The sequence below is a fragment of the Silene latifolia genome, chromosome 11 (assembly GCF_048544455.1).
Source record: "Silene latifolia isolate original U9 population chromosome 11, ASM4854445v1, whole genome shotgun sequence".
In the NCBI taxonomy this organism is placed as follows: Eukaryota; Viridiplantae; Streptophyta; class Magnoliopsida; order Caryophyllales; family Caryophyllaceae; genus Silene; species Silene latifolia.
The window spans coordinates 150,110,776-150,122,440 of NC_133536.1; positions in this window are offsets into that span (position 1 = coordinate 150,110,776).

Below are 11,665 nucleotides of genomic sequence, written 5' to 3' on the forward strand. Positions count from 1 at the left end.
AAAAGACACCCTAGAGGGGCCGAGTGAACCCTTTTTTGGGGGGCCGGGTATCCTAAAACGGGACAGGAAAGGGTTTAGGGTTTGATTAGGCGGGCCGCTACCACGGATACCCCTAATCAAACCCTAAACCCTTTACCTTACTTCTCAATCGAAGGCGGCAAGACAAAAAGACTCTCTAGAGGGGCCGAGTGAACCCTTTTTTGGGTGACCGGGTATCCTAAAACGAGTCGGGAAAGGGTTTAGGGTTTGATTAGGCGGACCTCTACCACGGATCCCCCTAATAAAACCCTAAACCCTTTCCCTTGCTTCTCATTTGAAGGCGGCAAGACAAAAAGACACCCTAGAGGGGCCGAGTGAACTCTTTTTTGGGGGCCGGGTATCCTAAAACGGGATGGATAAGGGTTTAGGGTTTGTATAGGCGAACTGCTACCGCGGATCCCTTAATCGAACCCTAAACCCTTTCCCTTGCTTCTCATTCGAAGGCGGAAAGGCAAAAAGATACCCTAGAGGGGCCGAGTGAACCCTTTTTTTGGGGGCCGGGTATCCTAAAACGGGACGGGAAAGGGTTTAGGGTTTGATTAGGCGGACCGCTACCGCGGATCCCTTAATCAAACCTAAACCCTTTCCCTTGCTTCTCATTCAAAGGCGGCAAGACAAAAAGACACCCTAGAGGGGCCGAGTGAACCCTTTTTTTGGGGGCCGGATATCCTAAAACGGGACGGAAAGGGTTTAGGGTTTGAGAAGGCCGACCTCTACCACGGATCCCCCTAATAAAACCCTAAACCCTTTTTCTTGCTTCTCATTTGAAGGCGGCAAGACAAAAAGACACCCTAGAGGGGCCGAGTGAACCCTCTTTTTGGGGGCCGGGTATCCTAAAACGGGACGGGAAAGGGTTTAGGGTTTGACTAGGCGGACCGCTACCGCGGATCCCCCTAATCAAACCCTAAATCCTTTCCCTTGCTTCTCATTTGAAGGCGGCAAGACAAAAAGACACCCTAGAGGGGCCGAGTGAACCCTTTTTTTGGGGGCCGGGTATCCTAAAACGGGACGGGAAAGGGTTTAGGGTTTGATTCGGCGGACCGCTACCGCGGATCCCCCTAATCAAACCCTAAACCCTTTCAATTACTTCTCAATCGAAGGCGGCAAGACAAAAAGACAACCTAGAGGGGCCGAGTGAACCCTTTTTTGGGGGACTGGGTATCCTAAAACGAGACGGGAAAGGGTTAGGGTTTGATTAGGCGGACCGCTACCGCGGATCCCCCTAATAAAACCCTAAACCCTTTCTCTTGCTTCTCATTTGAAGGCGGCAAGACAAAAAGACACCCTAGAGGGGCCGAGTGAACCCCTTTTTGGGGGCCGGATATCCTAAAACGGGATGGGAAAGGATTTAGGGTTTGATTAGGCGGACCGCTACCGCGGATCCCTTAATCAAACACTAAACCCTTTCTTTTGCTTCTCATTCGAAGGCGGCAAGACAAAAAGACACCTTAGAGGGGCCGAGTGAACCCTTTTTTTGGGGGCCGGGTATCCTAAAACGAGACGGGAAAGGGTTAGGGTTTGATTAGGCGGACCGCTACCACGAATCCCCCTAATCCAACACTAAACCCTTTCCCTTGCTTCTCATTCGAAGGCGGCAAGACAAAAAGACACCCTAGAGGGGCCGAGTGAACCCTTTTTTGGGGGGCCGGGTATCCTAAAACGGGACAGGAAAGGGATTAGAGTTTGATTAGGCGGACCGCTACCGCGGATCCCCTAATCAAATCCTAAACCCTTTCCCTTGCTTCTCATCTGAAGGCGGCAAGACAAAAAGACACCCTAGAGTGGCCGAGTGAACCCTTTTTTGGGGGGCCGGGTATCCTAAAACGAGACAGGAAAGGGTTTAGGGTTTGATTAGGCGGGCCCCTACCACGGATACCCCTAATCAAACCCTAAACCCTTTACCTTACTTCTCAATCGAAGGCGGCAAGACAAAAAGACTCTCTAGAGGGGCCGAGTGAACCCTTTTTTGGGGGACCGGGTATCCTAAAACGAGTCGGGAAAGGGTTTAGGGTTTGATTAGGCGGACCTCTACCACGGATCCCCCTAATAAAACCCTAAACCCTTTCCCTTGCTTCTCATTTGAAGGCGGCAAGACAAAAAGACACCCTAGAGGGGCCGAGTGAACCCTTTTTTGGGGGCCGGATATCATAAAACAGGATGGGAAAGGATTTAGGGTTTGATTAGGCGGACCGCTACCGCGGATCCCTTAATCGAACCCTAAACCCTTTCCCTTGCTTCTCATTCGAAGGCGGAAAGGCAAAAAGATACCCTAGAGGGGCCGAGTGAACCCTTTTTTTGGGGGCCGGGTATCCTAAAACGGGACGGGAAGGGGTTTAGGGTTTGATTCGGCGGACCGCTACCGTGGATCCCCCCAATCAAACCCTAAACCCTTTACCTTGCTTCTCATTTGAAAGCGGCAAGACAAAAAGACACCCTAGAGGGGCCGAGTGAACCCTTTTTTGGGGGGTCGGGTATTCTAAAACGGGACGGGAAAGGGTTTAGGGTTTGATTAGGCGGACCGCTACCACGGATCCCCCTAATCAAACCTTAAACCCTTTCCCTTACTTCTCAATCGAAGGCGGCAAGACAAAAAGACACCCTAGATGGGCCGAGTGAACCCTTTTTTGGGGGACCGGGTATCTTAAAATGAGACGGAAAAGGGTTTAGGGTTTGATTAGGCGGGCCGCTACCACAGATCCCCCTAATCAAACCCTAAACCCTTTCCCTTGCTTCTCATTTTAAGGCGGCAAGACAAAAACACATCCTAGAGGGGCCGAGTGAACCCTTTTTTGGGGGACCGGGTATCCTAAAATGAGACGGGAAAGGGTTTAGGGTTTGATTAGCCGGACCGCTACCACGGATCCCCCTAATAAAACCCTAAACCCTTTCCCTTGCTTCTCATTTGAAGGCGGCAAGACAAAAAGACACCCTAGAGGGGTCGAGTGAACCCTTTTTTGGGGGCCGGATATCCTAAAACGGGACGGAAAGGGTTTAGGGTTTGATAAGGCGGACCTCTACCACGGATCCCCCTAATAAAACCCTAAACCCTTTTTCTTGCTTCTCATTTGAAGGCGGCAAGACAAAAAGACACCCTAGAGGGGCCGATTGAACCCTCTTTTTGGGGGCCGGGTATCCTAAAACGGGACGGGAAAGGGTTTAAGGTTTGATTAGGCGGACCGCTACCGCGGATCCCCCTAATCAAACACTAAACCCTTTCCCTTGCTTCTCATTTGAAGGCGGCAAGACAAAAAGACACCCTAGAGGGGCCGAGTGAACCCTTTTTTTGGGGGCCGGGTATCCTAAAACGGGACGGGAAAGGGTTTAGGGTTTGATTCGGCGGACCGCTACCGCGGATCCCCCTAATCAAACCCTAAACCCTTTCCCTTACTTCTCAATCGAAGGCGGCAAGACAAAAAGACACCCTAGAGGGGCCGAGTGAACCCTTTTTTGGGGGACCGGGTATCCTAAAACGAGACGGGAAAGGGTTAGGGTTTGATTAGGCGGACCGCTACCGCGGATCCCCCTAATAAAACCCTAAACCCTTTCCCTTGCTTCTCATTTGAAGGCGGCAAGACAAAAAGACACCCTAGAGGGGCCGAGTGAACCCTTTTTTGGGGGTCGGGTATCCTAAAACGGGATGGGAAAGGGTTTAGGGTTTGATTAGGCAGACCGCTACCACGGATCCCTTAATCAAACCCTAAACCCTTTCCCTTGCTTCTCATTCAAAGGCGGCAAGACAAAAAGACACCCTAGAGGGGCCGAGTGAACCCTTTTTTTGGGGGCCGGATATCCTAAAACGGGACGGAAAGGGTTTAGGGTTTGATAAGGCGGACCTCTACCACGGATCCCCCTAATAAAACCCTAAACCCTTTCTCTTGCTTCTCATTTGAAGGCGGCAAGACAAAAAGACACCCTAGAGGGGCCGAGTGAACCCTCTTTTTGGGGGCCGGGTATCCTAAAACGGGACGGGAAAGGGTTAGGGTTTGATTAGGCGGACCGCTACTACGGATCCCCCTAATCAAACCCTAAACCCTTTACCTTACTTCTCAATCGAAGGCGGCAAGACAAAAAGACACCCTAGAGGGGCCGAGTGAACCCTTTTTTGGGGGACCGGGTATCCTAAAACGAGACGGGAAAGGGTTAGGGTTTGATTAGGCGGACCACTACCGCGGATCCCCCTAATAAAACCCTAAACCCTTTCCCTTGCTTCTCATTTGAAGGCGGCAAGACAAAAAGACACCCTAGAGGGGCCGAGTGAACCCTTTTTTGGGGGCCGGTTATCCTAAAACGGGATGGGAAAGGATTTAGGGTTTGATTAGGCGGACCGCTACCGCGGATCCCTTAATCAAACACTAAACCCTTTCTTTTGCTTCTCATTCGAAGGCGGCAAGACAAAAAGACACCTTAGAGGGGCCGAGTGAACTCTTTTTTTGGGGGCCGGGTATCCTAAAACGAGACGGGAAAGGGTTAGGGTTTGATTAGGCGGACCGCTACCACGAATCCCCCTAATCCAACCCTAAACCCTTTCCCTTGCTTCACATTCGAAGGCGGCAAGACAAAAAGACACCCTAGAGGGGCCGAGTGAACCCTTTTTTGGAGGGCCGGGTATCCTAAAACGGACAGAAAGGGATTAGAGTTTGATTAGGCGGACCGCTACCGCGGATCCCCTAATCAAACCCTAAACCCTTTCCCTTGCTTCTCATTTGAAGGCGGCAAGACAAAAAGACACCCTAGAGGGGCCGAGTGAACCCTTTTTTGGGGGACCGGGTATCCTAAAACGCGACGGGAAAGGGTTTAGGGTTTGATTAGGCGGACCGCTACCGCGGATCCCCCTAATCAAACCCTAAACCCTTTCCTTGCTTCTCATTTGAAGGCGGCAAGACAAAAAGACACCCTAGAGGGGCCGAGTGAACCCTTTTTGGGGGGCCGGGTATCCTAAAACGGGATGGGAAAGGGTTTAGGGTTTGATTAGGCGGACCGCTACCGCGGATCCCTTAATCAAACCCTAAACCCTTTCCCTTGCTTCTCATTCGAAGGCGGCAAGACAAAAAGACACCCTAGACGGGTCGAGTGAACCCTTTTTTTGGGGGCCGGGTATCCTAAAACGGGACGGGAAAGGGTTTAGGGATTGATTAGACGGACCGCTACCGCGGATCCACCTAATCAAACCCTAAACCCTTTCCCTTACTTCTCAATCGAAGACGGCAAGACAAAAAGACACCCTAGAGGGGTCGAGTGAACCCTTTTTTGGGGGCCGGATATCCTAAAACGGGACGGAAAGGGTTTAGGGTTTGATAAGGCGGACCTCTACCACGGATCCCCCTAATAAAACCCTAAACCCTTTTTCTTGCTTCTCATTTGAAGGCGGCAAGACAAAAAGACACCCTAGAGGGGCCGATTGAACCCTCTTTTTGGGGGCCGGGTATCCTAAAACGGGACGGGAAAGGGTTTAAGGTTTGATTACGCGGACCGCTACCGCGGATCCCCCTAATCAAACACTAAACCCTTTCCCTTGCTTCTCATTTGAAGGCGGCAAGACAAAAAGACACCCTAGACGGGCCGAGTGAACCCTTTTTTTGAGGGCCGGGTATCCTAAAACGGGACGGGAAAGGGTTTAGGGTTTGATTCGGCGGACCGCTACCGCGGATCCCCCTAATCAAACCCTAAACCCTTTCCCTTACTTCTCAATCGAAGGCGGCAAGACAAAAAGACACCCTAGAGGGGCCGAGTGAACCCTTTTTTGGGGGACCGGGTATCCTAAAACGAGACGGGAAAGGGTTAGGGTTTGATTAGGCGGACCGCTACCGCGGATCCCCCTAATAAAACCCTAAACCCTTTCCCTTGCTTCTCATTTGAAGGCGGCAAGACAAAAAGACACCCTAGAGGGGCCGAGTGAACCCTTTTTTGGGGGTCGGGTATCCTAAAACGGGATGGGAAAGGGTTTAGGGTTTGATTAGGCAGACCGCTACCACGGATCCCTTAATCAAACCCTAAACCCTTTCCCTTGCTTCTCATTCAAAGGCGGCAAGACAAAAAGACACCCTAGAGGGGCCGAGTGAACCCTTTTTTTGGGGGCCGGATATCCTAAAACGGGACGGAAAGGGTTTAGGGTTTGATAAGGCGGACCTCTACCACGGATCCCCCTAATAAAACCCTAAACCCTTTCTCTTGCTTCTCATTTGAAGGCGGCAAGACAAAAAGACACCCTAGAGGGGCCGAGTGAACCCTCTTTTTGGGGGCCGGGTATCCTAAAACGGGACGGGAAAGGGTTAGGGTTTGATTAGGCGGACCGCTACTACGGATCCCCCTAATCAAACCCTAAACCCTTTACCTTACTTCTCAATCGAAGGCGGCAAGACAAAAAGACACCCTAGAGGGGCCGAGTGAACCCTTTTTTGGGGGACCGGGTATCCTAAAACGAGACGGGAAAGGGTTAGGGTTTGATTAGGCGGACCACTACCGCGGATCCCCCTAATAAAACCCTAAACCCTTTCCCTTGCTTCTCATTTGAAGGCGGCAAGACAAAAAGACACCCTAGAGGGGCCGAGTGAACCCTTTTTTGGGGGCCGGTTATCCTAAAACGGGATGGGAAAGGATTTAGGGTTTGATTAGGCGGACCGCTACCGCGGATCCCTTAATCAAACACTAAACCCTTTCTTTTGCTTCTCATTCGAAGGCGGCAAGACAAAAAGACACCCTAGAGGGGCCGAGTGAACCCTTTTTTTGGGGGCCGGGTATCCTAAAACGAGACGGGAAAGGGTTAGGGTTTGATTAGGCGGACCGCTACCACGAATCCCCCTAATCCAACCCTAAACCCTTTCCCTTGCTTCACATTCGAAGGCGGCAAGACAAAAAGACACCCTAGAGGGGCCGAGTGAACCCTTTTTTGGAGGGCCGGTATCCTAAAACGGACAGAAAGGGATTAGAGTTTGATTAGGCGGACCACTACCGCGGATCCCCCTAATAAAACCCTAAACCCTTTCCCTTGCTTCTCATTTGAAGGCGGCAAGACAAAAAGACACCCTAGAGGGGCCGAGTGAACCCTTTTTTGGGGGACCGGGTATCCTAAAACGCGACGGGAAAGGGTTTAGGGTTTGATTAGGCGGACCGCTACCGCGGATCCCCCTAAGAAAACCCTAAACCCTTTCCCTTGCTTCTCATTTGAAGGCGGCAAGACAAAAAGACACCCTAGAGGGGCCGAGTGAACCCTTTATTGGGGGCCGGGTATCCTAAAACAGGATGGGAAAGGGTTTAGGGTTTGATTAGGCGGACCGCTACCGCGGATCCCTTAATCAAACCCTAAACCCTTTCCCTTGCTTCTCATTCGAAGGCGGCAAGACAAAAAGACACCCTAGACGGGTCGAGTGAACCCTTTTTTTGGGGGCCGGGTATCCTAAAACGGGACGGGAAAGGGTTTAGGGATTGATTAGACGGACCGCTACCGCGGATCCACCTAATCAAACCCTAAACCCTTTCCCTTACTTCTCAATCGAAGACGGCAAGACAAAAAGACACCCTAGAGGGGCCGAGTTAACCCTTTTTTGGGGGACCGGGTATCCTAAAACGAGACGGGAAAGGGATTAGGGTTTGATTAGGCGGACCGCTACCGCGGATCCCTTAATCAAACCCTAAACCCTTTCCCTTGCTTCTCATTCAAAGGCGGCAAGACAAAAAGACACCCTAGAGGGGCCGAGTGAACCCTTTTTTTGGGGGCCGGGTATCCTAAAACAGGACGGGAAAGGGTTTAGGGTTTGATTCGGCGGACCGCTACCGCGGATCCCCCTAATCAAACCCTAAACCCTTTCCCTTACTTCTCAATCGAAGGCGGCAAGACAAAAAGACACCCTAGAGGGGCCGAGTGAACCCTTTTTTGGGGCCGGGTATCCTAAAACGGGATAGGAAAGGGTTTAGGGTTTGATTTGGCGGACCGCTACCGCGAATCGCTTAATCAAACACTAAACCCTTTCTTTTGCTTATCATTCGAAGGCGGCAAGACAAAAAGACACCCTAGAGGGGCCGAGTGAACCCTTTTTTGGGGGCCGGGTATCCTAAAACGAGACAGGAAAGGGTTAGGGTTTGATTAGGCGGACCGCTACTACGGATCCCCCTAATCAAACCCTAAACCCTTTACCTTACTTCTCAATCGAAGGCGGCAAGACAAAAAGACACCCTAGAGGGGCCGAGTGAACCCTTTTTTTTGGGGACCGGGTATCCTAAAACGAGACGGGAAAGGGTTAGGGTTTGATTAGGCGGACCACTACCGCGGATCCCCCTAATAAAACCCTAAACCCTTTCCCTTGCTTCTCATTTGAAGGCGGCAAGACAAAAAGACACCCTAGAGGGGCCGAGTGAACCCTTTTTGGGGGGCCTTATCCTCCTAAAACGGGATGGGAAAGGGTTTAGGGTTTGATTCGGCGGACCGCTACCGCGGATCCCCCTAATCAAACCCTAAACCCTTTCCCTTACTTCTCAATCGAAGGCGGCAAGACAAAAAGACACCCTAGAGGGGCCGAGTGAACCCTTTTTTGGGGGACCGGGTATCCTAAAACGAGACGGGAAAGGGTTAGGGTTTGATTAGGCGGACCGCTACCGCGGATCCCCCTAATAAAACCCTAAACCCTTTCCCTTGCTTCTCATTTGAAGGCGGCAAGACAAAAAGACACCCTAGAGGGGCCGAGTGAACCCTTTTTTGGGGGTCGGGTATCCTAAAACGGGATGGGAAAGGGTTTAGGGTTTGATTAGGCAGACCGCTACCACGGATCCCTTAATCAAACCCTAAACCCTTTCCCTTGCTTCTCATTCAAAGGCGGCAAGACAAAAAGACACCCTAGAGGGGCCGAGTGAACCCTTTTTTGGGGGCCGGGTATCCTAAAACGGGACGGAAAGGGTTTAGGGTTTGATAAGGCGGACCTCTACCACGGATCCCCCTAATAAAACCCTAAACCCTTTCTCTTGCTTCTCATTTGAAGGCGGCAAGACAAAAAGACACCCTAGAGGGGCCGATTGAACCCTCTTTTTGGGGGCCGGTATCCTAAAACGGGACGGGGAAAGGGTTAGGGTTTGATTAGGCGGACCGCTACTACGGATCCCCCTAATCAAACCCTAAACCCTTTACCTTACTTCTCAATCGATGGCGGCAAGACAAAAAGACACCCTAGAGGGGCCGAGTGAACCCTTTTTTGGGGACCGGGTATCCTAAAACGGGACGGGAAAGGGTTTAGGGTTTGATTAGGCGGACCGCTACCGCGGATCCCCTAATAAAACCCTAAACCCTTTCCCTTGCTTCTCATTTGAAGGCGGCAAGACAAAAAGACACCCTAGAGGGGCCGAGTGAACCCTTTTTTGGGGGCCGGTTATCCTAAAACGGGATGGGAAAGGATTTAGGGTTTGATTAGGCGGACCGCTACCGCGGATCCCTTAATCAAACACTAAACCCTTTCTTTTGCTTCTCATTCGAAGGCGGCAAGACAAAAAGACACCTTAGAGGGGCCGAGTGAACTCTTTTTTTGGGGGCCGGGTATCCTAAAACGAGACGGGAAAGGGTTAGGGTTTGATTAGGCGGACCGCTACCACGAATCCCCCTAATCCAACCCTAAACCCTTTCCCTTGCTTCTCATTCGAAGACGGCAAGACAAAAAGACACCCTAGAGGGGCCGAGTGAACCCTTTTTTGGAGGGCCGAGTATCCTAAAACGGGACAGGAAAGGGATTAGAGTTTGATTAGGCGGACCACTACCGCGGATCCCCCTAATAAAACCCTAAACCCTTTCCCTTGCTTCTCATTTGAAGGCGGCAAGACAAAAAGACACCCTAGAGGGGCCGAGTGAACCCTTTTTTGGGGGACCGGGTATCCTAAAACGCGACGGGAAAGGGTTTAGGGTTTGATTAGGCGGACCGCTACCGCGGATCCCCCTAAGAAAACCCTAAACCCTTTCCCTTGCTTCTCATTTGAAGGCGGCAAGACAAAAAGACACCCTAGAGAAGCCGAGTGAACCCTTTTTGGGGGGCCGGGTATCCTAAAACGGGATGGTAAAGGGTTTAGGGTTTGATTAGGCGGACCGCTACCGCGGATCCCTTAATCAAACCCTAAACCCTTTCCCTTGCTTCTCATTCGAAGGCGGCAAGACAAAAAGACACCCTAGACGGGTCGAGTGAACCCTTTTTTTGGGGGCCGGGTATCCTAAAACGGGACGGGAAAGGGTTTAGGGATTGCTTAGACGGACCGCTACCGCGGATCCACCTAATCAAACCCTAAACCCTTTCCCTTACTTCTCAATCGAAGACGGCAAGACAAAAACACACCCTAGAGGGGCCGAGTTAACCCTTTTTTGGGGGACCGGGTATCCTAAAACGAGACGGGAAAGGGATTAGGGTTTGATTAGGCGGACCGCTACCGCGGATCCCTTAATCAAACCCTAAACCTATTCCCTTGCTTCTCATTCAAAGGCGGCAAGACAAAAAGACACCCTAGAGGGGCCGAGTGAACCCTTTTTTTGGGGGCCGGGTATCCTAAAACGGGACGGGAAAGGGTTTAGGGTTTGATTCGGCGGACCGCTACCGCGGATCCCCCTAATCAAACCCTAAACCCTTTCCCTTACTTCTCAATCGAAGGCGGCAAGACAAAAAGACACCCTAGAGGGGCCGAGTGAACCCTTTTTTGGGGGCCGGTTATCCTAAAACGGGATGGGAAAGGGTTTAGGGTTTGATTCGGCGGACCGCTACCGCGGATCCCCCTAATCAAACCCTAAACCCTTTCCCTTACTTCTCAATCGAAGGCGGCAAGACAAAAAGACACCCTAAAGGGGCCGAGTGAACCCTTTTTTGGGGGACCGGGTATCCTAAAACGAGACGGGAAAGGGTTAGGGTTTGATTAGGCGGACCGCTACCGCGGATCCCCCTAATCAAACCCTAAACCCTTTCCCTTGCTTCTCATTTGAAGGCGGCAAGACAAAAAGACACCCTAGAGGGGCCGAGTGAACCCTTTTTTGGGGGTCGGGTATCCTAAAACGGGATGGGAAAGGGTTTAGGGTTTGATTAGGCAGACCGCTACCACGGATCCCTTAATCAAACCCTAAACCCTTTCCCTTGCTTCTCATTCAAAGGCGGCAAGACAAAAAGACACCCTAGAGGGGCCGAGTGAACCCTTTTTTTGGGGGGCCGGATATCCTAAAACGGGACGGAAAGGGTTTAGGGTTTGATAAGGCGGACCTCTACCACATCCCCTAATAAAACCCTAAACCCTTTCTCTTGCTTCTCATTTGAAGGCGGCAAGACAAAAAGACACCCTAGAGGGGCCGAGTGAACCCTCTTTTTGCCGGTATCCTAAAACGGGACGGGAAAGGGTTAGGGTTTGATTAGGCGGACCGCTACTACGGATCCCCCTAATCAAACCCTAAACCCTTTACCTTACTTCTCAATCGAAGGCGGCAAGACAAAAAGACACCCTAGAGGGGCCGAGTGAACCCTTTTTTTTGGACCGGGTATCCTAAAACGGGACGGGAAAGGGTTTAGGGTTTGATTAGGCGGACCGCTACCGCGGATCCCCTAATAAAACCCTAAACCCTTTCCCTTGCTTCTCATTTGAAGGCGGCAAGACAAAAAGACACCCTAGAGGGGCCGAGTGAACC